The sequence below is a fragment of the Notothenia coriiceps genome, unplaced genomic scaffold, assembly GCF_000735185.1.
Source record: "Notothenia coriiceps isolate Sejong01 unplaced genomic scaffold, NC01 NC01_scaffold00024667, whole genome shotgun sequence".
NCBI classification, from domain to species: domain Eukaryota; kingdom Metazoa; phylum Chordata; class Actinopteri; order Perciformes; family Nototheniidae; genus Notothenia; species Notothenia coriiceps.
Window position 1 is genome coordinate 7,605,547 of NW_011357368.1, and position 25,576 is coordinate 7,631,122.

Genomic DNA, 25,576 nt, shown 5'->3' on the forward strand with positions numbered 1-25,576 from the left:
CGTACATTAACAGGTTTATGATATCACTGCCCCGTCTAAGACACGATCTGACTTTAATTACATTTGTCTCGAGTGTTTCGTCAACTTAATGTGTTGCTTAAAATAATACTTCTGCATACAGTATGTGACACTGTGAGTGTTGCACGGCCAGATACGGCTCAGCTGACTTAGATAAGGAAATATATGATACATTATGATGTGATATGAATGATAATGGGACACATCGACGTCTGCACTCACGCAGACTGTACGTAATGTTACTTTGATCTGGATACTTATGTTGTGGCAGATATTTAAGTAAGCTCTCTTAACGCTAATGTTATAATAGTCAGATTGATCTGAAGATGGGAGGTGATATTCTATTCATTTTCACGTTCACACAGTCAGTTGATTTTTGCCGGCCGTCTTTCCTGCAACGGCAGTTTTTCTGTATTTCCGTTCTCCTATAATATGACTTGATAGCTTTAAACTCCGCTCGATGAGCTCTGATTGGTCAGCAGGCCAATCACTTCATCATCATCATCATCATCATCATCATCATCATCATCATCATCATTCACCATCGCCAATCACAGGCTTTCACTGAGTTGATCTCTTAGCCTGCAACCTAACCTGCTCCGGAGCAGGCTAGCCGTTCAGCATAAGTTACCGTGGAGATCTAGCCCGCTAAGAAGTGAACCAGCGTCGTAGGACCGGAAACCCAGAGTTAACCCTGAAATCCAGCTTCGCAGTACAGGCCTCTGCTCAGAATCATGTAATTAAGCGATCAGTAAAAAGCATGCAGGTAACCTGGTTCAGGTTTCTCTCTGGCAGTAGGCTGGATCCTGAGAGGAGGATCCACGGACCAGAAGTAGCGTCAGGACATAGCAGGGTCGTTGTTTGTTTTTGTGAACTCCCCCTCAGTGGCAATAAACTTTGTTAGATTTTCACAACACACCTTCTCCTTCCTTCATTTTTAACTCTAGCGTGAGCCACAACACTGGCCCCAAAGAGAAAGCAAACGTTGTTCTGAGTGTTGCCTCATAATTGATGTCAGCATGACCTCAGTGTGCAGATGACCCAGCCAATAATCTTTTCTCTCAGTCTGGATGATGCTGTAGTGCGTCACCACACACTGACTCTTCACACTCTTTCCTCTTTATTTTCATTATTTCCCTGCTAACAGATATCTTGTGATGTCTCTTTTTACAGCTAATGTGTTACCATATGCCCGGCATCAATTGCTAATTTCTCTGTGAGGGCAACACGGTCGGAGCCTGTCAATTTTAATTGCTTTAATTGAATTTTTCTTTATTTAAAGGGCTATACGCGTGACTGCAGGTTCCACAAACTTAATATGACGTGCTCCTGTCCTGTTGCATGCTGTCTGACTCCCACACTGTCTGTGTCTGAGATGAATCTGAACAGCATCTCTTTCAGCATCAGAAGGATACAGAAGTCAAACCATATAACCTGCAACCTTTCACATCAATTCCACACACTTATTACCACTGGCATGAGATGACTCATGTGATTATGTAGGTTTACTTATACAATGATGATTCAGAGATGATTACACAAAACTTGGATCAGCATAATCAACTAAATAGTTTTACCACAAAATGGCAACAACTGTTATTCTTAAAATCTAAGTAGCACTGTGAATAATTGAGAGTGGGTGACACTTATGTAATCGCATCGCTGTGGTCAGTCCATTAAATGGTACTAATTTCATTACAGAGTCAGTCATAAGACCTGGCCTGCAGGAAATTCCAGCCTGAAATTGATCTCTAACATAACATGTTTATATTCTTATGATCAAAATATTTTGGATTCGCAGTTTATTTTTATTCTAATCTTAGACTCGTATAGTTGCCCCCTTCCTTTTTTGCATTGCAACTTCTGTCCAGCAAAGTCATTTTGGATAAATAAAGTTTTATCTCATGCTACAGATGATCCTAATAGAAAGACTGTACATTCTTAGTGGCTTTTAAAGTGGAAGTAAATATTTTATTTAGAGTATAAACTGTAAAACATGACAAATGCTCAGACTTACTGAAAAACATATGGTTGTACAGAACAATATGACCCTTTAAAGTAACATGTAAATTTTTTTTTGGATTATCACCATGATTTCCCTCACCTTTTCCACTTGTCTTTTAGCACAGGGGAAGTCTTCGTCCTCAGACAGGCATTGGAGGAAGACTTGGAGAGACTCGTCCACTTGGCCCATCTCATGTAGCACCACAGCTTTCCTAAACAAAGCCTGAAAGAACACAAAGAGAGACGTTGTACTTATGTATCAGCATTTATGTTCACACTGTGTATTTACTCTCATGCTAAGTCCCTTTAACTTATTCACGCAAAATGTATTCAAAAACACCAGTCCAACTTTAAGCCTCTTACAATGCTGCTCTTTCTGGGAAGTGTAATTGCTCTACATGCAATATAAGAAAACCAGATTTAAAAATCATACTGAATTGTTTTAGAACAGCCAGACAGAAGACATACTTCAAACAAAAATGACAAATAAGATTTATCAAAATGCATTATTTATATGCTTTTCAATCGATCAGAATGATATGCAAGTTGTTTTGTAAGATATACTTTGCGCCATAAATAGAATATATCCTAGGCTCCTGGAAATTATATAATAGTTAATAAACCTTTGACGTAATCTGTACATTCTTGATGTGGTCGGAAAACCTTCTTTAGACTTGATAATCTTTTGTTACTTAATTACGCTGTGAAAAGGCCATTTATATAATTCTGAATATATCTGTTGTTAAAAATATGCTTAGTAAACAAAACAACAGGGTCACTACTAAACACTTAAGACTATTATTCAACACTTTCAGCTGCTAAGACACACTCAAAAATAACTTTTGAAATTCAATTAAACAATTATCTTGTAACTTTAATCCAATCACACGACAGATGAGGTGCTCCCTGTGTCTGGCTTTTAGGTTTATGATCTTAAAATACACCGTTCTCCGTACTGACCTGGGGCCTCATTTATAAAGGGATATACGCAAAAAAAAATGGCGTAAGTCAGTTTCTACGCAATGTTTGCGATTTATAAAATACTAACTTGACGGGAAAATGTGCGGTCCTTCACGCAAACTCTAACCCATGCGTACGCACTAAGCACAAAAACGGGAGAGACGAGAAACTGCACTAGAAAAAGTTGTGTTAATGTTATGAAATGTTTTCTCATAAATGATGCGGTAAGCAGGAGGACAGAATTACGTCTAAACTGACGCGGTTTTGCATTTCTATAGGTTGTAGATACGAGCATGGTTTTATATACTAACACGTTTAATCGTTTTTTTTGCCGTTTGCCAAGACTTGATAATGTTTTGTAAATCGGAAAATGTCGGAACATTTCTGTACCTATTTTTTGGATTTCTACTACGTAAGCAACCTTCCCACGTGAATCCTACGCACAGCGTTATAAATGAGGCCCCTGGTGACCAATATATCAGGAGAGACTGACTGACAGGTTTTTCACATGCCAGACATTAGTGAGGTGCATGCTTACATAACCTGCCACCATTGCTACAGCACCAACAGAATACCTGCCATTACACCTGGTGTCATATCTGACATTGATCAACTTCTCACAATTAAGTCAAACCAAGAGTGACAACATGAACATTGCATTTTAAATAAAAAAAATATTTCTCCAGCATGGCAAAAAACAAATTCTGCAGGTTGGGCTGGGCCAAATATTCTTATTTTACCTTTATTTTGATATGAGACTAGATATTTGGATATATTTTGGATATGGGTACAATGGCTAGTGTTTGCTTGGTTTTAAAGACTGCATTAAAGTTAAAGGGGACCTATCATGCAAAATGCACTTTTGCACGTCTTTTATAGATGAATATGTGTCCCCGGCGTTCCAGGGAACTCACCAAGTGTCATAAAACACAACCCTCTCTCTTTTCCTCCGTACCCAAATATTTTAAAAACGGGGCTACAACGAGCGGATACAGATTCCATCCGACCCGATCACCCGGAATACTGGGCGGTGACGCTTCGCCTACATGGGCAACGCTCCACCTATCAGGGGAATGGGGGGTTGCCATGGCCATTGCCGCTCGAAAGCGCTGGAGACGCTGTAGTACATATGCCAGGTCTGTAAGTGGCGCTGTAGTCTGCCACAAAAGCAGCGAAGAAGACTTCCCGCCCAAGGTTGCCATGGTCGCCCTTCTGTTTATTCTCCGGCTCTTTTTATCCCTCCCCGAGGCAAGCGTTTGCTCCTGCTGCTGTTATTCAATGCAATCCCTCCCTCGCTGTAATTCTCTACGGTTAGTCCACCAGCAGATGACAAACACTCAAAGGAACGAGCAGAGTGCGGAAGAGTTTCAGTTAGTTTTTTTTTCGCCGGTCAACATGTCTGTTAAAGTTTAAATCTTCCGGACAAAATTAGAAAAGCGCCGGTCAAAGGTCTTCTTTGTTATTTATTGAGCTTTAAAACAAATTAATAACGACTATATATAATCATGTACAGTGGCGTTTTTATATGTACAAAAGTGGTGGGGCACAAAAAACTTAGATGTCTATATATAAGCTTCTGCAGTGACGTGCAGTGACGTTCATGGCTGGTGAGGCACTGACTCTTCAGGTTTACAAATATTATGTTTGGACCTAAATCAAAATATAGGTATCCTACAACTCTTTTATCGAGACACCTTTGTAATGGACAATTTCTTATGTTACGTGCAAACAAGTCAAGGCCTATTATAGGTGTACAGATGGGATGAAAATATTAAAAGATAGTATTTAGATGCTAATTTAAATACTACTGAAAATTTGATGGTTCTCTCTTCCTCCTGAAAATGTTTTTCATTTATCTCTAAAAAAAGGTCTTCCTATCCGGTTACCTGAAGTAGAAGTTCAGTTCCCTATTCTGGTGTTAAAATAATTTTACCTAGAATGATCTCTCTTGTTAAGTTATAAATTTACTATTTTAATTGTAAAACCCATAGGAAACAACTTGACAGACAAATTTTAATAGCTGCGTAGGTCTGTTTTTTTCGAAAACTNAAATAAAAAGATTTATAGAAAATAACAAATTAAGATAAACAATAACATGTACAATAACAAGTAGGCTACAAGACATCCTGTACAACGTATAGTACTTATCATCACCCCAACATTTAAGATGAGACACTGATGGAAAAAACTTTCTTCAGACACTGGTCAGTTTTAAGGATTTGAGCACTTTTGCTTTCAGACTAATGGAAAAAGAAACATCCAAAATACACATCTGAACCTGGCTTTATCAAATGTTTAAATTTATGTTTGAGAAAAGAGTGAACAATAGCATATTTAATAAAATAATACCATACATGCATGTAGGAGCCATATGTTAAAATGTATATTTGAATATTATAATCCTTTGTTATTAGTGCTATCATATCATTTATTTGAACCAGCCGTGTGAAATTGACGGCATAGACGACCGCAGCTGTACGTGATTACGAGACGTTATAGCCAACGGCAGCTGCTGGTGATTGGGGTGTGAGAAGGAGAAAGAAGCACCGAGCAACATAGTTTTTTGTCCTGAGAGAATATGTTTTTGTATTTGATACCTTTTTGTGTAAGTAAAAAACAAACTATCCTGAGCCGTATTTTGTCCGAGTCAAGCTTATTTGCTATCTGTGAGCCGAATTTTGGATTACTGGAACTACATCTAATAAAAAAAATTTAATATGGAGGCATAGCCCTGTATAAAACAAAAATGAAAAACTGGCATATTAAGCAGGTAAATCAAATGCTTGTCTGCCATGGAACAGGTAGCAGAGAGAAGACGAGGTTCAAGCAGGTTCATTAATGTGAACCTTGGGCTTGCACGCCCGCAGCCAGGGATGGAATGTCCGGTGTAATGTGAGTGACAGCCAGTCTAAAGTCGTTGTGAACGTCCAGTGTGTTGCGTGCTTTTGTTTTGATGGCAACAAGTGCGCTGAAGGCTGTTTCTGATAGATATGTCTTACTGAATGGGAGTATAATCCTGGTCGTGGCATGCAGTGTGAGCTTTGGAGCGAGGCTTGGTCCTTTGACAATCCAAAACTTTTTAAATCCTTTTTCCTGGAAGTATTTCTTTGACAGCGAGTCAGCTTGGATGTCGGTGAGCTCATCTTCGCAATCCAGGTATTCCACATCCTCAACTTTGGCAATAAAGGGATCTAAAACCCACAATTCCTTGGAGACATACTCGTCTATGTCAGCGAACCGTGATTGCATTTCCGTTTGCAGTGCGTTCATATGGCGGATGAACTCGCGACGTACAGACACAGGCACCGTTTTAGGATTGTTTTGGGATTGTTTCAGCAGTAGTGGAAACTGTTGCAGCTCCCCCCTCTCCATTTTCCCGACCCTGTACTCCAGTTTGCACACAAATGCATCGAGCGCCTCTTTACATTGGAGAATGTTGGACTCCACGCCTTGCAGACGCTTGTTTGTTTCATTGTAGAGACTGAAGATGTCGGCCAGGTATGCTGTTTTAATCCAGAATGACTCAGTCACTTGCTCTGACAGTGCGCGGTTACGAGTTTGTAGAAACTCTTCAATTTTTTCCTTCAGTTCTACAAAGCGTGCCAGCACTCGGCCGCGTGAGAGCCAGCGCACCTCGGTGTGCAGGAGGAGGGTTTGGTGCGCTTCATCCTCGCACAAGTCTGTGAATAGACGCTTGTTGGTGGGGCGACGTTTGATGAAATTGACTATTTTAAAAACAGTTGAGTGTTTCGTTGAGGTCTTCTGACAGTTTCTTGCTGGCCAGGGCCTGGCGATGTATCACAGTGAAATATTGTGCAGTGTGGGTCCTTTTCTTTCAAGCGACTGTTAAATCCCTTGTTTTTCCCCATCATTGAGGCAGCTCCGTCTGTGCAACATGCAACTAAATTCTCATAGGAAAGATTGTGGGATGAGAGGTAAGAATCCACTGCAGTAAAAATGTCCTCACCCCGGGTGGTAGTGGTAAGGTTGACTGACATAAGAATGTCCTGCTTCAAATCTTCCCCATTGATATGTTGCACATAAACGATCAGCACAGCCTCGTCTGCTACAGTTGTGGTTTCATCAAGTTGTATGGCAAATGGCCCCTTTCCATGCTTTTCGAGCAGCTGCAGCTCGCAGTTACTTGCCATCTTGTCAATTCTGTCTTTCACCGTATTGTTTGACAGTGGTACAGTTTTTAGCTTCTCCGCCACCTGCGGGCCGCACAGTTTCTCAACCATCTTAATGCAAGCTGGCTTAATGAGCTGCTCGCCAATGTTGTGCGGTTTCTTTGCCTTTGCTATTAAAAGTGCACATTCAAAAGAGGCCTCGCTGCCAGCCCTAACAAATGCTGTTCTAATATCCATTGGCTTGTTTGCCTTTGCAAGGTGTTGTTTCTTTATGAAAAAGTCCCGATCACGCCCGACTGTTTCTGGGTGCATGGTCTGAAGAGTCAGTGCCAGTGCCTCACCAGCCATAAACCTCACTGCACGTCACTGCAGAAGCTTATATAGACATCTAAGTTTTCTGTGCCCCACCACTTTTGTACATATAGAAACACCACTGGGTATTTCCAACGTAAATGATGGTTAATGTGGTCAAGCAGTTTGCGTTAATGGCTGAGCAGCAGAGCGGATGATTTACGCTGTCCCAGGACTCATTATTTGAATCATTCATGGTTTTAATAGTCTTAACTTCCTCTCACCTTCATCACCTCCTCAGCTGAATATCACTTTCCCTCTGAAGCGGCAGCCACAATCTAATAAGAGCCATTCATCTCTTTTTTTACTCGCTGCTGAAACTTCAGGGAGTGATGTATTTCTGTGCTTCTGTCCCGCCTTTTCCAAACTGCACTCTCTGACCTGCAGTGCGTTTCTCTGCACCCATCATTTGTTCAATGTCAGTTCGATTGAACTTTTCTAAACGTTAAGGTCACAAACAAATTAAAGTATGGCCTTGCTTGCCAGTTGTAATATATACTGTAAAACAAATTGAAAAAATATTCTTTCATAATTTATGAAGCCATTTGCTCGAATAGTGGTTTCACCCTGCATCATTAGGAGTTGTTTGGATGGAAAGCTAGAAGAAGAACTTTATTCATCACAGCAGGAAATGCCACTGTTACAGCAGATGTGAGCAAAATAAACAATTACAATTCTTTCAAGCGTTTCTGCCTAAACTGTAAATTAAGTTAAACCTCTTTTTATGGTATTTATGGACTCTATTTTACATCCTCTCTATATAGTAGTTTACAATGTTAGTGGCCGTCCGTCATTCACATGCTGGATTCAAATAGCATTCAATCAAGGGATTTGCCAAAAAAATTGTGTATGCACAGGCAGTAATTGGCTGGCAACTTCTTTATTTGAGTGATAATAAATGAGTTTGTTTTGCTGCATGGTCGTACATTGTTTTTCTTACAAAGCAGTGAAAGATACAACTGAAGTATTAATCTGGAACTTCTGTTACCAACCAAATGTCAATGCTATGTCCCTCCCCTGCCCATTCCCTGACAGAATGGGAATTATCATTGTCTCAGGACGCAGTCACTGTGGGAATATCATCACACTAGGAATGTGTCACCTTCACAGCTGAGCAGGGCAGGAATTTCACGAGGGCAACGAGGGCCATGGCCCTCGTGCCCTCCCACTTTGGCCTTGTGCCCTTAAAAATGATATCTGCCATAAGGCCACAGTGGCCTTGATGCCCTCTCTGACTAAGTTTTGTGGTTTAGCAGTCTGCCTCTTTTCTGACACGGGTCGCGCTTTTGTTCGACGTTATTATAAAGTAACTCCTTTGGTAAAGAACTTAAAAATAGGAGAAGGAATGCTACATACTCACAATGAGATTGTATGGTTTAGCTTCGCTTTCTGTGATCTTATGGTTGCATGAAGGTCGTTCCTTCGCATAATGGCCTCCTGGAGCCTCCTGCCTCTCAAGGGGTTTTTTCTTTTGGGGGAGACATGTGTGTTCTTTTTTTTGTCGTATTCTTTTAATCATTTTAAACAAAGGACTACAGTTTGACAGTAGGTATCTGGCATGGCCGCCACGTGAGGTCCGAGATTTAGTCTCCGGTGGCGACTAAAAAAAAAAAAGAGGAAAGGTTTTTATACGGACCGANATTACACTCCCCTCTCCTGCAGGGGGGCGTGGTCAGCTGCAGCTCATTTGCACTAAAGCTACGTCACAGATTCAGCCCTTGCAAAAACAGGGCTGGAAAAGAGAAAATAGAGCGAAATTAGGCATGGCTAAAATGCATGATCTGTTTGGTATTTTGAAGAGAAAACTTCACAGACATGCTTTATATAGGTATGTCCCTACAATATATTTGTCAAATATAGCATGATAGGTCCACTTTAAGTTAAGTTTAAAATGTGTATTATTCGTTCAAAGGTCAAAGGGTTTTATGGTCATATACACAGCTAGAGTGTAGATATGCAATGAAAAACGTCACAGACTTCTGCAACAATGCAACATAAATATATACAAGACATGAAACAAATAAAACTACAGAAAAAGAGAAAGAAAAGAAACGGTAGAAACTAATGTGCACCTAATGCAGGAGAGGCTCACTATATGTAGTATTTACCTGCATAACGGATGATTATTATCAAAGATATCAGTATGTAAAATGTTCTGAGAGCACCAGTAGTCCACCCCAAAATAACGTAGCAATATGGATATTGAGATATTTGTGAAAGTTGATATATACACCATGTCGCCCGGCCCTAGCTGCGGTAACGTTGTGACCTACTTCAGCAGAGCAGCTGGACGTGGGGCTGAGTTCTGTGTCCTCCAGAGCCCGACGGTACATTTTCAGAGCTGTGTACGCCTCGGCTCGCGACAGTCGTGCCACCGCTGTCGTCTCTGGATCTGCAGGAGGTGATTGGAAGAGGGGAGAACAATTTTAATTAACTACCAGAAAAGGTTGTTAGTTTAGTGAAGCATGTACGTTTAAACAAATATCTTTCAATCGTGGTTTATCTTAATTTAGTACCAAACTAATTACTGACTACATCAAATTGACTATAATTTTATGAGCAAACTTATAACCCTTTCTACTTCACGGGTAAGTAATGTTAACCTCAGCAGAACGTTTTATAATTCTGTCACTTCCGGCAAGTCATACATTACATAACAACGTGACAATCATAAATGATATATTAACTGTGTCAATGCATTCTCAGACTACATCGCAAAAGACAAACAAGTTGCATAATAATGATAATAATAAACTATATTTCAATAGCGCTTTTCTTGAACCCAAGGACGCTTAATAAGTCTGAAAGAGCAGAAAGATACCAGTGGATGTTACATTAACATTACTGTTTGCTCCAAAGAGGAGATAGCACGTACAATTAAAAAGCCTAAACCTACTCTAAAACTTCTGGGAAAGGCATAATCACTTGGGGAATATTTTAGTACAAACATGTAAATGATCCTTATACCTGTGAATTTGAATCACAATAAAAATCAGGCTTTTGGTATTCATTTAATTACTCAACAATGCCAGCTTGTTATCTTAACCTTCCTGATAACATTACTGACGACTGAATTATATTAGTAGATAAAAGCAAGCGTACAGTACAACCAAAAGTTCAACAAGATTAATAGAAAAGATTTTTTCCATTTTCAAATGTCACGCTTCCATTCAATGCAACTCATGACCTCTCTTTGAGAAAAAAATGGGAGGACGCATGGGACATAATGTGAACAGGACAACAGGTAGTTTGTCTAGCCATCATAACGTCAGGAAAGCCCCCTGTCGTTGCTGAATATCTGGAAGTTTCTGTCTCAGGCCGTCTGCAGCAGTGAGGACCAGCGCTGTCTAAAGCAGGTGCTACGCCTCTGTCAGGCCAGGGAACTCAATAGCCTCATCCCAATAGCCCTCCTCGACTCCTCCTTTCCCTCACTCGCGTCCCTTCCTTGCATCTTAGCTCCGCCTCCGTAAGATTCGAGCGAGAGACACGAGGAGGTGACGCGAGGACAGAGGAGTCCTCAGGTATTAATTGGGATGTCCTCGTTCACTCAAACGTCACTCTTAGACGACGTCTGTTAATGATGACATGTGCACAGCTGTATCCCCTCTCATCGGGCTTAACTGAATGACACTTTAGAACCGGCCCATTTCTGGTCCAATAATTATTTAAATGAATGAATCTTTCTCTTGTTAGTCAAGGAATTCAATGTATGATGCTGGTCCTGCTTTTGTGTTCCGTTTTGGTGTAAAATGTAGCCTACATTTAAATAAAAATATAATTATAGTAATGTGAAAGCCTTTTAGAAATGAGTTGCACATATTAATTCCCGCGGAGCTGTGAGCACTTATACATTTATGTGACGCTTTTCCACTCATCTTCCAGTTGTGGGTTTTCCTCTGTTGAAATGGACCAGCTGTGACGGTGGGGGCGGGGCTTTTATACGCGAGTAGTGAAAACACTTCCGCGTAGTCTGCTCGCGTGTATCCTCCCTTTCGTCTCCTCCCGCACCCCTCCTCCCTCACCCCTCCGTGTGCATTTCAGCTATTGGGACGTCCAAAATGGCGTGTCTTGATCGATTTCCGGGTCAAGTCCCGGAGGAGGGGAAGAGAGGAGTCGAGGAGGGGTATTGGGATGAGGCTATAGAGTTGATGTACTTGGTTACATTCCACTAGAGGTAGAGATATTAAGAGGGAATAGTGAAGTGAGGATGTCTGAGGGATAAGAACAGCTTCAGATCAGCAGCAGTGAGCGATGTGAGGTCAGAGACAGTTGAGCTGAGGAACGTCTCTGAGCTGTCGCTGATGCCTCAAACACTGCATTTATATTCTGACTGAGCGGCTAATCGGTCACTCCGCTCTGATTGAAGCCGAGCTGAGCATCCACCCGGCACCCATATTCACTGTTTACAGTGGGGTGCACGTATTCATAGGATTGACTGGTGTAACTCAAAGTGCTTCTGTCTAACTCTGTAGCTCTGATTTAATGGCATCCATTTATTTTTGCTGTTCAGGGGCCTCATTTATAAAGGGATATACGCTCAAAAAATAGCGTACGCCAGTTTCTACGCAATGTTTGCGTTTTATATCCCTTTATAAATGAGGCCCCTGAACAGCAAAAATAAATGGATGCCATNCAGGATGGACAGAGTCAACAAGAAACACAAAAACACTAGAAAGAGCAGCGGTAGAAAGTACTATTTACTCAGGTATCGTAGTTTAGTATATATTTAAAGCTATTCTTTCTTTACTTGACGGTGCATATTTCCTTTGTTTACACTTCATTTTACAGATTGTTCTATACGTTTAGTAAATGCTGTTATAGATCCAACACTAAAGGGTTCGTTCAAATAAGCTTGATTACTATAGGCGCCTTCACACCGCAGTACTTTCCCACTTAGTTCCGAAATGTCGCGTTCACACCAAAAGAGCCGGAACTAAATTAGTTCATGACGTAACCTTTTACCCCCTTTTCCATCCCTGCTAGAGAGCAGGGACTTTCGTGGGGGAAAAGGTTCCTATGTCTGATTGGCTGGGCGGAATGCAAACCACGCCCCGTAAAACTCGCCATTTTATTATCCTCGCATTAGCATTATTAGCATTAGGCCAGGGCAGAAACGCAGAGAGACTAACTTATGGCAACACAAAAGAAAACATGGGAGCGGTGGAGTGACGAGGAGGTGTCGGCGTTCTGGCGATTTACTCAGAAGGCTTGTGTAGAAGCTGCTGGGAGTCCCAGCAGCTTCTACTGAAGCCAGTCCCCAACTCCGGGGACTTCCGGCCGGGGACTTCGGGTGGCAGTATACGCCGTTAAGTTGATTGTGGCCTGCCAGTAAACCCAAAGCAGAAGAAGAAGAAGTGACATCAGTGGCTTCATTTGCCTAATCCTCCCCCAGGGACTTATTCCAGTGTGAACGCGATCTGTACTTGAGAACTAAAGAGTTCTGATGAACTAAGTTCTGATGAACCTTTGTGGGAAAAGTACTGCGGTGTGAATTCGCCTATTGATTAAACTAAGAAGTGATCATAGGAGTACTCTTGATTAGTTGAAGTAAAATATAAATAATGCTCTTTTGTTTGGATTTTTGTTTAAAATCACAATCAGAGCTTTCAGAATTCCTTTAAAAAAGGCCCTCTTGCCCAAAACATATCTTGAAAAAAAAGGAAATCACAATCAAGAAACTAATGACAATTGAACCACAATATTAGTTAATTGAAATGTTGCCATGCTACTGTATATAATAATACAAGATATCATTTTTTTTTAAAAACATGTTTGCTTATTATGTTGAATTCGGACCTTTGGTCTTGTGGTGATGTATTCCAGTTTGGCGTTCACGTCGTCCCATCGTTGCCCACAATCCCTCGCTGCCGCCAGCAGCCGGGCCTGCATGGCACCGTGAAACAGCCGAGTCAGAGTTCGATTCCTCCGGGTCAGACTGTCCAGCTGCACCAGCCGAGATCCAGCCTCGCACCGCAGCCTCTGATCCCACAGACGAATGCACAGAGAGGTTACAAAGACACTAGAGCACAACATAGTACTTTTTCACCTGCAGCTATATGAGACAACTTGAAGACAAAACGTTTTTTTCTTTCATGCAGTGCTATTTTTCCCCATGTGTCAAAGTTAACAACCCTTTAGGCACTATTAGGATGGTTTAAAATCCTCTGTAACTAAATTTAGACTTTCAGGAAAAATTAAGGTTATTTTTGACTTTGTGAAGTACCTAGAAACCACAGATATCTTGAAATGTTAGAGATGCTGGAAGGAAATTATATGTATTTTATATGGATGAAAAAGCATTAATATAACAACATTTGTGGAGCAAGGTTTGGATTTATTCAATATGTAAATAGGGTAAATATACAATTAAAAACCGAATATAGCAACTCAGAGATGACTAACGATTACGACCACTTTAGGCTGTTACTCCCCATTATTTTAACAACCAATTAATGTACTCGCAATTACTTTTAGTTTTGTTCAACCTACAGTCTAAAACCCCAACATCTTAAGTTTACTATCATTGTTGTTTAGGGTCCAAGATTAATTGGTCATCATACAAAATAGGGTAGATCAATTCAGCAGTAGACCTTTGTTGTTACTAGATACGATAATAAAAATAAAAAAATCAATCAAGCAAATCAATTTCTTTTAAGCTTGAGTGTGGACATTTTCAAAGAAAATGCTTCAACATTCTAATTTGAAAAGATTAATGCCAAATGTTAGTTTTTTTTCTTTGAAACTGACTTAAAAGAACATTCAATAATTAAAATAGTTACAGATTAATTCTGCAGGGTGTTTTTTTTTCTCACCTCAATTTTCCTCAGTTCTTCCTTGGCAGTGACATAAGTAACATTGTCAGGGTGAGAGGAACTGACAGCCGGCTCAGCCAATCGCAGCCAGGTGTCCAGTTGGTCGTGTTCCTTCATAAACTCGTGCCAAAGGACCCACTTCCTCTCCAGTCTGGAAACACAGATAGACAAACAGAGGAACAGACTGCTGGGTTATCTGGGGACAGACAATGGAGGTATAAAGAGCACACCAATGTGCAATAATAATAAAAAACAAAACAAAGACTTTGATACCACTGTTGTGCAACAATACTTATGTGCAATATATTCCTGCTAATATCATTATTACTGTTGGTTGCTACTCCTAGTAAATCCATCCATTGCTGTCACAAGCATCTTTACGTATGTGCAATAATAATCCTAATAATAATAATTTGTTTTATACCACACTTCATTCTACAATGGAACACTTGTTTTATTTTTATAAATAATGCTGCTACTTCCTTATCTACCTTAATGTGTGCTTCTGTTAAACTTTTTTTCATTTTAAATTCCTGTATGCCTTTTTTCTGACACCAAAGCTGCAGAAACAGACGCCGACATGTGGGGAAGAAATGTTATTGTTGTAGTACTGAAGTCAGCCACTAGGACAAACAGGCAGAGGTGGTGACTCTTTAAGGAAGTAAGTAAAAACCAGAGCAGTGTCTGTGGTTAGAGGGTAACTTTAGGTTTAAGCTTTGGTTTTTAGTTCAAACAACCACCGTTCAATTCTTACCAGGGTTTATCGCCATGATGGGAAATGAAGCACATCTAATCAGAGAAAGTTATGTTTGAGAGAAAACAAATCGATGTGTATAAAAACACAATCACTGACCAATCTAACGTAAAGTAAATAGAACACAAATATGGCTACAAGCAACACCATTTATAGTGTCTAATTCAGGAAGGGCAGCTGGCAGTATTCATGCACAGCATACATAAAATATCCATGCCAAACTGAGACTGCAGGACTGTACATTAAGCGACACATCACAGTAGCACACTTACACAGACCGTATGCTGTGGGCTATTATTAAGATATTAAAGTAAGCTTGCTTTCCACTTGCAATATGTTCTTATATTAATGTTCTTAATTGCTCCCAAGTTATTTTAGAGTGTCGAATGCAGCTGAAAAAGTACAAGGCCAAAATATTGTCAACGCAGTTGCTTCAAGAGGATGAATTTTTTTTTAAAATGGTCTAAGAAACAAATTGGTTTAATGGCAGCAAACAAAATATCCCTCAAATAATATCCATTGACTGACTATGGAACCATTAGTAGTCAAATTCTAACCAATTTCTATGTTTTGGGACTCATTCCCTTCAGCATTTTATTTCACATAGGCCATGAACCATTGTTGCTTGAACATCAAACAAGGTATTTTATTACCATTTGGGTAATGACTTTGTTAAACCCTTTGAGTCCAGTATCAAGTTTTCATGATGCATCCATAGAGGAAACTCACTGTCCAAATCCCTGCATGTCTCCATCGTGGCTCCAGCTGCTGTCCACCTGCTGCGTTTCCTGCCCGTTCACCTCCAGTGGACATGAGTTGGATAGAAAAGGAGACTCGCACAGGTCCAGAATCAGCTCCATGTCCCTCACTTCCTGTTCTGGCACAACCTCACTTCCCACAGAGGTCAGGATGGCATCACTATGGCCTTCTGAAGGGGGTGGGAATTCAGGCATCCTGACATCAGGTGACCGTTACCTGGTGAAAAGAAAATTTGACAGGATAAATCAAGCCTTCAGTCTAAATGTGTAGTTTTTCATTGATTGGAACATTTGAATATTAGGCAGTGACTGGGATCACCCACACACACAGCTTTATTTGCATTACCAGAACAAAAGCAAACATTGATACATTCAAATATTAGAGAATTTTGAGTTTTAAGGAATGATAAAAAAATGCAAAACAACAGCACACATTCTGAATACAGATCACAAACGGTTCATACATCCACATGTCACAGACAGCACCAGCTGAGCCAGACAGACAAAACTGGCACTGAAGTGTGATCGGCATTAATGACAGATGCTTCATCACCCAATATGATTATCCTGTGTGTGTGTGTGTGTGTGTGTGTGTGTGTGTGTGTGTGTGTGTGTGTGTGTGTGTGTGTGTGTGTGTGTGTGTGTGTGTGTGTGTGTGTGTGTGTGTGTGTGTCAGAGGAGTCATTGACTTCTGTGAACGATGCCTCCAACTAATTGTCTGGCACCACAAACAGCCGGCCGAGTCTCAAGCGTGAAATATTGCTCGCTCTTCGTATATTGTTTCTCGTTAACAGCAAAATACCTGACTAGAAAACGGGATTTGAAGGGAAATACGTTATGGCAATGCGATGTTAAATTCTAGAGCAAAAAGAGCTGAATACTTGCTAGTTCAGGTGACAACCAATGGCTGAAACAAAAACCTTTTTCACGAAAACGCATTTACTACAAAACATAACATGTATTTACTGTCACTGGATCTGGTTTGTTTAATCTGTTCTGAAATCTAGGCACTGCTCAGATTCTAATTCATAGTTATCTTTAACTTTGCCATCAGTGCTGTCGATCCAGATTGATCAGAGAGATGTGTATGGCAAGCCGATTTAGCTTTTAATCATTTCTGGAGGATATCAAAAAATCTATTCTTACTAGTAAGAATGTGAATTCTTGATATCAGAAATTCCATTGTAATTAGTTTTAATGTGTATACTTGATCAGAAATGCGATTTTAACTAGTGAGATTTGCATCGTTTTTCTCTTTCATTTCAATGGGAGCAGGAATTTGAACTAGTTCAAATACCAATTTCTGATATCAAGAAATCAATTTGAACTAGTCGAAATGCCAATTGTTGATATCAGAAATACAATTTGAATTAGTTCAAAATCCTTTTTTGATATCAGGAATTCAATTGTAACTAGTTAAAAATAAAAATGTAATTATAACTAGTAGCCTAACAACTGAATTCCTGATATCAAAAAAGGATTTTGAACTAGTACAAATGCCAACTCCCATTCAAATGAATGAGAAAACGATGCAGATCTCACTAGTTAAAATCGCATTTCTGATATCAAGAATACACATTACAACTAGTAAGAATTGATTTTTTTTATATCCTCCAGAAATGAATAAAAGCTAAATCGGCTTGCCATACATGTGTCAACTGAACAAGGATGACTACATTAAACACATGTGACAACGATCTGGCAGAAATAGGAAACGGGAAGCCAAAAGTGTCTTTAATCAAAATGTTTTGTTTAATTGTCCAGCAGATGGAAACTAAACTGGATGCAAAAAGAAGTACGACTGCATGAAAGTCTTTAATAATAATAGATTCAATTTGATATTTTCTTTGAGAAAACGACTTTGCACTTTACTCAGTTAGCATTTTCCTTATGGGTTTACAATTTGTTCTCAATTGCTAGTTTCAAGTCTTATTCAATACAGCATGATGTTAACTTTGTCATTTATGCTCCTCTTTAAAATGAAATAGACGCTAAAGCAGGGTATGTTTTAGAGCTAGCTAGAAAAAAATCGCGTTGATCAGCATCGTTCTTTGTTTAGCTGTGCTAAAAGACACTCAAAGGACTCGGCGGTTCATCTTATCTGGTTAGTACATCTTGATTTAAGCTTGGTCTTGCTAGCCAAAATTAAGTTAACAATTAATATCACAGTGAACGTAAATTAGGAATACACCTTGCTAACCCAGCTAGTTAGCCACTGCTAGTGTTAACTGCTAATAGAGAAACAGGCCCCCAAAACCTTGCTCCCCTCCACCCTGCTAATGTTCGATTTTTACTATGTTCGCTGGTTTTCTGTTCTATTGTCTGAAACAAATATTAAAATATATTAGTTGGGATTGGAAGTTGGAATCCAACGGTTGAATTCCATCTTTGAATTGGTACTTGCTTTAAAGTTGCAAACAGAAACTATAATTAACCTGCATTCTGTTGAGTACTATAAAGAAAGTCACAATAAAGGCCTGAACCCTGTAAATGCTGCTTCACAAATCGAAGATACAAATTCTCATCAAGCCTTACAGTATTTGCATTAGATTATTAAACTTGTTTCAAGTTAGCAAAACTCCTCCCTGCAGGCAGGATTTGGTACTGTGCTTATCAGATCCTCCTCTGTACTGATGAATTAAAAGACAATCTCTTTCAGGAGCCTTTATCTTGAATGTCTTAAGTTCCAATGCTTACATGACTACTTTTAAGGCCTTATACAAATTGGCAGTGACCTGATTTTAATGCTACGTTCAGGAAACCTTATCAAGCATTTTTTTTTTTTTCATGTTGGCAGATGTTTCCGTCTGATAGCAGAAGCATTCTCTAGATTGCATAATATTTGATGTCTCTGCAGAAGAGAACAGTGCTTGTTGTTTTGCCTGCAGGAAACCAGAGGCAGCCAGACAGACCAGCATGAGGGAATGAGGGGAAGCAGCTCATCTTCACTATTATAAGACTCATCCCCGCTGAGATGATGAGGATATCGTCTCCTCTGATGTACAATGTAGAATGAGAGGCAGTGAATTCAAGGTATTAAGATTATGAAAATGGCTTTTGTTAGACCGGATGGTGATATGGAGATAGAGCTGAGGTGAGAAGGAAAGATTCTGAAGACTTAACTTATACTCATTTTAGATAATGTCTGTCTGCTAAGACAGAAAGCAGTTACATAACAGGGGCTTAATTTATATGAGTCTTTATTAGCATGGTCCGAGGAGGATTTGTGCTGGAGGTCTGCGGCATAAACTGGATGATACTCAGCTGCAGGCCTGGAATTTCGTCATTTTAGGGGCAAGGCCACTTGGCCTTTTGAGTTGTAAATTTTTTAAGGGCACAAAGGCCAAAAGCCAGGGCACCAAGGCCATACATTAAAACAATGATTTAACATACGATATGAAGTGACTACGATTGTATATGCATTTACAATACTTTTATATATATTTATTAAGCATCGTCTTATCTTTGACAGCTAACAACACAGCGCTAACTGCCTAGCACTAGATAATAATAAAAAAAGAACACAACTGCAACATAACTTATCCAAGTAGTAACAAAAACACTTCAAAATATTATAATTATGCATTACCATACGAGCAAGAAATAGTAATGTTATCCATAAAATTACACTTAAAGCTGGACAAATGAANTATATTATTATATAGAGTCGTTATTCATTTGTTTTAAAGCTCAATACAATTTTGTCCGGAAGATTTAAACTTTAACGGACATCTTGACCGGCGAAAGAAAACCTAACTGAAACTCTGCCGCACGGTCCCCTCGTTCCTTGGAAGAGGCGGAGAGGTGGGTGTTTGTCATCTGCTGGTGGACTACCTGAGAGAATTACAGTGCTTGCCTCGACGGGGGGGGGAGAAAAGAGCCACAGCGGAGAATAAACAGAAGGGCAACCATGGCAACCATTCGCGGGAAGTCTTCTTCGCTGCTTTTGTGGCAGACTACAGCGCCACTTACAGGCCTGACATATGTACTACAGCGTCTCCAGCGCTTTCGAGCGGCAATGGCCGGCCGTGGCCCAATCCCACATTCTCCTGAGAGGTGGAGAGTTGGCCCAATAGCCGTAGCGCCACCGTCCTGACGTCAGGACAGTGTTCAAATCTGGATCAGTTTTGATCAGATCCGTTGCAACCCCTTTTTTAGAGATTTGGCTATGGAGGAAAATAGAGAGGGTTGTGTTTTCTGACACTTGGTGAGTTCCCTGGAACACCGGGGACACATATTCATGTATAAAAGACGTACAAAAGTGCATTTTGCATGATAGGTCCCCTTTAAGTCTTCACCATTTGGATGCAAGATGTCTAGGTTTTGAAGCCTTTAGTTTGGCATTTTGGCCAAAAAAGCTGTAATAAAGGCAAACAAAATATTACGATTGCACTCATGAACTGTATACACACAATGAAAAGCTTCAAATTGTAAGAGCAAAACATGGAAAGCACCCATACATTACAACACCAAAGCAGTGACCTGTCATTACAAAGTAGCCCTGTCTTAAGCATACACTGCTTTTGTCTAACTTGCTCAAAATTGGGACAAGAATTACATCATGTTGTATTGAAGAAAACTTGGATATATCAATTGAGACATTAAACTCATTAAGGAACTCTTTACTGAGGTAAAAATAGAGAAATTAGGGTCATGTTTTATAGACTTCTATACAAATGTACTTATTTTTGGTAACCAGTGGAGTCACCCCCTGCTGGCCATTAGACACAATGAAAATCATTTCATTTCAATTTGGAAATTCAGTGCATTTCCACATTGGTTTCAATGTATTCAAAAATATTTGGTCTTTCCTTCAGATGAGCAAATTTCGTCACCAGCTAGTTGCTATCATTGTCTGCTGTTTGGGGTACAGTAGCATTGGTTCATGTGCTGAAAACATCTGCTTGCTGCTGCTGAGAACATGGTTAATTAGGAGATCACTCTAAGCCGCACAGTAAACATGCTGTAAAACAAGGAGTTAACAAAGTTTACAAAACTCCATTTAGCCGCAGATTTAAGGTGATAATCCTCTGTGGGGTGCCGGCAACACTTTTGATGCTGAACCATTGTTATTATAATAAATGTTGACATCTGTGTAGTGACTGAGATACCACAAAGGGTTTCTGTCTACCCTTTCAGTTTATTTGGACATTTGAACTTTAATATCCCTCACATTTGTGGCTTTGTCTCTTTGATAAGGAAGATGACTTGGATGCAGTGATTGTTTTGACAAACAAATGTGTCACATTGTGTCACATGTTCCGTCTAACAACTGCTTTGGATGACTAATAACACTGATGTTATCAAGGCGTTGTCAAAGAGTATCCACGTGAATGATCTAAAATAATACCAGAGGGATGACTTAAAATTCCAACATGTTTGTCTGCCAACACTTACAAGTAAGACACGCCTTGGGTAAATATTTATGTCATAAGCCTGGATCTGAGTGACAAGGCTAAAAAAAGTCTCTATTATTATGAGATGTTTGTTTATCCTTTATTTTCCTTTGGGACACAGTTGACACGTAATAGCTTTGAATCATTGTGCCAAAAAATGCTTTTAAAGTGTCCATTCAATTTAATGGAACTTTTTCTCAAAAAGCTTTTTTTTCTGTCTGACAACCGCACACTTTTGAACCGTAATTCAAAAAAATAAATTATCAAGAAGGCATCCAGGACAGTTAAAAGATACTTCAAAGTGAGTAAGTTGTCACTATAACGCAAAAGAACTACGAATGGTTTCTGTCACTTTTAGGCTTTTGATGGGAAATTATAAAGTCTGTAATATCATGATACACTGTAGCAACATAGGAACAATCAGGCTTCAGACAATTACCAGTTGTGACAAATGTGTCCTTTGTGGATCAAATTTGCAGGGATTTTGAATATTAAATAAAAGCCATCATGCAAACTATTGACATTTTCATTTACATGGACATAAAAAAATATATATATATAATTTGTAAGTAGTATTTTAGATATTTCTTCGTAAACTGTTAGGTTTGTGGATACAATTGTAACACTGTTGAAACCATACATTTATTTAAAAAATTGAAATGACCATGTAACATTTAGTCTTTGAATCTGTGTGAACATCATCTCTTTCTCTCATAAGTCGATTCTCAAAGCAACACTTTTTTGTGCTTATTTTGTATTGATGTATACAAACATTTCCGTCAAGCAGTGATACACAGCTGCTGATGCATTTAATGTTCCACCAGTAGATGTCAGCATCAACCAACAGCTTTACCTGATTATCGGCTGTAGATGCTTGATAATGATAGACAGACATTTTCAATTGCACAATGGTGTTGACCAAAAGCATGACTGAAAACATGTTAAGGGATAAAAAAGCAAAAAGGTTTAGGAGTAGCAACAGAGATAGGATGTTAATTGACACACAGGTTTAGCAATCACACAATACAACAATGTAGAGAAGCACAATGACCATGCAAAAAAAAGAAGAAGTGTGTAGCCGCACACTATGCAGTGAGCTACACACACTTTTACTGTATGCGGGGACACTGGGAATAAGACAATTCAATGTTAGTGGTTGGAAATCTGAAAAACAATTATTATAATGTTCAGGTATTATGATACATTAGATTTTAGGCAACCATGGACAGTTGGCAGAAGAAATATGCACCATAGTTTAGAATAAAAACATTGACAAAATTCAGATTTAAAAATACTCAAACACTCAGCATTGCAGATTGATCCAGGGAGTGCTCTCCAAAGCATAGGGGGGGGGGGCGCATTCAAAAGATTAAATTGGCACAGATAGCAGAAGGTAAATGCTAACTCAGTTCCATTTATTTTTTATTGGTGACATAAAATACTTTAGTCCCCATAGCAAGTATGACTCAACCATTATTCTACTCAGTATTTATCTGAAAGGTCATTTAAAGGGAGGGAATCCTCATGAAACGCATTTTTAAATAATTATCATCCGATAAAACAGACCACTCTCTGCCAGTCTTTTTTTTATTTATTTATTTATTTATTTTAATCCGATGACGTTATCAGTGATTTTAAGCGGATTAATTACCGAAATAACATCAACCCTGTAGGCGGCGCCATTTTGACGAGTCACATGACTTATTTTACCGGAAGTTACGTGAACTATGCGTTTGGTGTCGAGGACAAATTGACGTATGTGCTTTGTTCATGTTGTTTACTCTAGTTTCTCTCACAATTCAGAGTTGCGGGTACACTGTGTATGTGCGTATTCCACTGTCGCGCCCGGTAAATTAATGGGAAACCCTGTACATGTTCAATACATTTGTAACACTGTACACACACTTTTTTCGGTTCACCAAAAAAAAATCTCACTCCAAGCTGAACTCAAATGTTGGCAGTCCTGTGTTAGGACTCCTAGCCTACATTGTTCTATAAAGAGTGCATTCTGTAGATATGCTTTTTAATTTATGTTATCATGGCTATACTTAGTAAAGTTTTGGTTTTGAAAATTATCTGTCATTGTCCTTCATGTCCTTGCCATGCAATTGTAGACAGAATCCATTTGACACGCTTTAGAATTAACAACCATAAACTTCTTATTGAATATGGTCGATACACAAATACTCCTGTAAATCAGTGGTCCCCAACCCCCGGGCCCCGGACCGGTACCGGTCCGTGGGTCGTTAAGTACCGGGCCGCACAGAAAGAATAAATAACTTTCATTATTTCCGTTTTATTTATTATTCGAGTCTGAACAATCTTTTATTTTGAAAAATTCTCCGAATTCTCCCCGTTACATCCGTCTATGACTCACGTGACCCACTCTTGACACCGCTTGACCTATGCGATTGACACATGTCAATATTGTGGTCACGTGATACATTAACGGTTAGCGCTAATATTAAATATTAACGGTCGCGCTAACTCAAAAGCTAGAAACTCACAAGCTAGAAAGATGAGTAAAAAACAGACGTCTTTGGAAAGTTTCTTTGCAAAGGGGAAAAGGGCCAGTGAGGAGACAGAAGAAGAGCCTATACCCACCAAGAAAAAGAAAGCTGCATTTAACAGACAGTACCAGGAGACCTACTTAAAATATGGATTTATCGCTACAGGTGATTCCCACGCACCAAGCCCGCTGTGCATAATATGTGGGTGACCGCTTCTCCAATGAGGCAATGAAGCCCTTCAAAAACCTGCTTCGCCCACTTAGAGACTAAGCACCCTGCTTTAAAAAACAAGCTTTTGGAGTACTTTGAAAGAAAAAGCAGAACAAGAAGGACAGAAGCAATTACTGAGGGCCTCTGCCAACAACAAATGCAAGTGCACTGAGAGCATCCCACTTGGTGCTAACCGAATAGCTAAGGCTAAAAAAACCATTCACGATGGTGAAGAATTGATTCTTCCGGCTACTAAAGAACATTTGCGGTGAACTTTTGGGGGAGGCTGCGGTTAAAAAGATAGCCACAGGTCCCTCTGTCAGCTAGCACCGTCACGCGGCGCATCGAGGAAATAGCAGAGGACATTGAGAACACAGTGTTGGAGAGGATTAATACATCACCGTGGTACGCAACTGCAGGTTGACGAGTCAACAGATGTGGACAACAGGGCAAATACTGCTTGTTATGTGCGATACCTTTATCAGGAGGGATGTGCATGAGGATGTGTTGTGTGCACTATCGTTGACAACCAAAACCACAGGCCGGCAAACTATTTAAGACGCCTGGATAATCAGTATACAGTATCACAAGGAAACTTACTTAAATGGTTCTTTGTGTGTCGGCATATCCCAGACGAGGCTGCTGCCATGATCGGAGGGTGTATGGTTTTACTGCTCAGTTATGGAGTATGCAGGACACCTGATATGTGTTCAATATACTTATTGAGTCGCATCACTGAGAAAGTGCGAGCGGTGCACCGACACTTCTCAGCATATTGAATTATGTTGTTGAAGTTACTACCACATCGTCACGCACTACTCAAGACGAGACTGCTTATGTATGCGAGACCGAAACATGCCACACCATTAGGAAACTTCTTCCACCGCAAAGAGAAAGAGAAGCGGCTATTGTAAATTGCCGATGTTGTAGATCAAAGTTTCATTACACCACATCGACATAAAGCACTACATCGCCACTTATATCTCACTCCAGCCTATTCGATGCACTTTGGTGAGGAGATAACGCCTGGATGCAGCGATAGCCTGCACCGGTCTATATGCTGTTATATCCGAAATAAGATGGTTAATCCCGAGGGAGCGATCGGGCTGGCCAGCAGTGTATGAATTACGAGGAGCTCATAACAATCGCTGCAAAGATTTCTCTTAGAAAAAAAGTCACCGCTGGCAAGCAATTTCATGATGAGGAGTGGGTCGGCAAAACTGGCTTACTTGTGCGACATATTTACATGCACAGCTCAAATGATTAAATCTCAAGTACTCGTATCTCTCTCTTATCCAGGGGAAATAATGTACATACAAAGCTCTTTTCAAAGAACCTGAGACATGTAAAGTACAGACTCAAGAGAATTAATAACCTGCATTTAATAGCCAAACTCGGATTTGTGGAGATCAGACGTGGTGAAACACAGAACGTCTAGTAATAATTCGACATGTTTCAAACATTGGGCGGGAGCGATACATTTTGAGGAGCACTCAGGATCTGCTTAAACAAGCCTGGGCTTAAGCAGTCATTCCCCTCAAGCATGGTGCGACAACGATCACCTGTCTTCATCGCTTTCAAAAGAAGTTCAGACGCGTGCTATGCTTACTTTCCAGCACACACCGCAAATAGTACCCACGAACTGAAAAGGAAATGGATCGCGACCCATGTTG

The 25,576-nt window shown here is 39.9% G+C and overlaps 1 protein-coding gene across 3 annotated transcripts in view; it reads left to right on the top strand.

Annotated features, from left to right (window-relative positions):
• The window catches only part of topbp1 (DNA topoisomerase II binding protein 1), a 976,277-nt gene that overhangs the window by 288,305 nt on the left and 662,396 nt on the right, over positions 1-25,576 (top strand). The gene's annotated exons all lie outside the window — the stretch shown is intronic.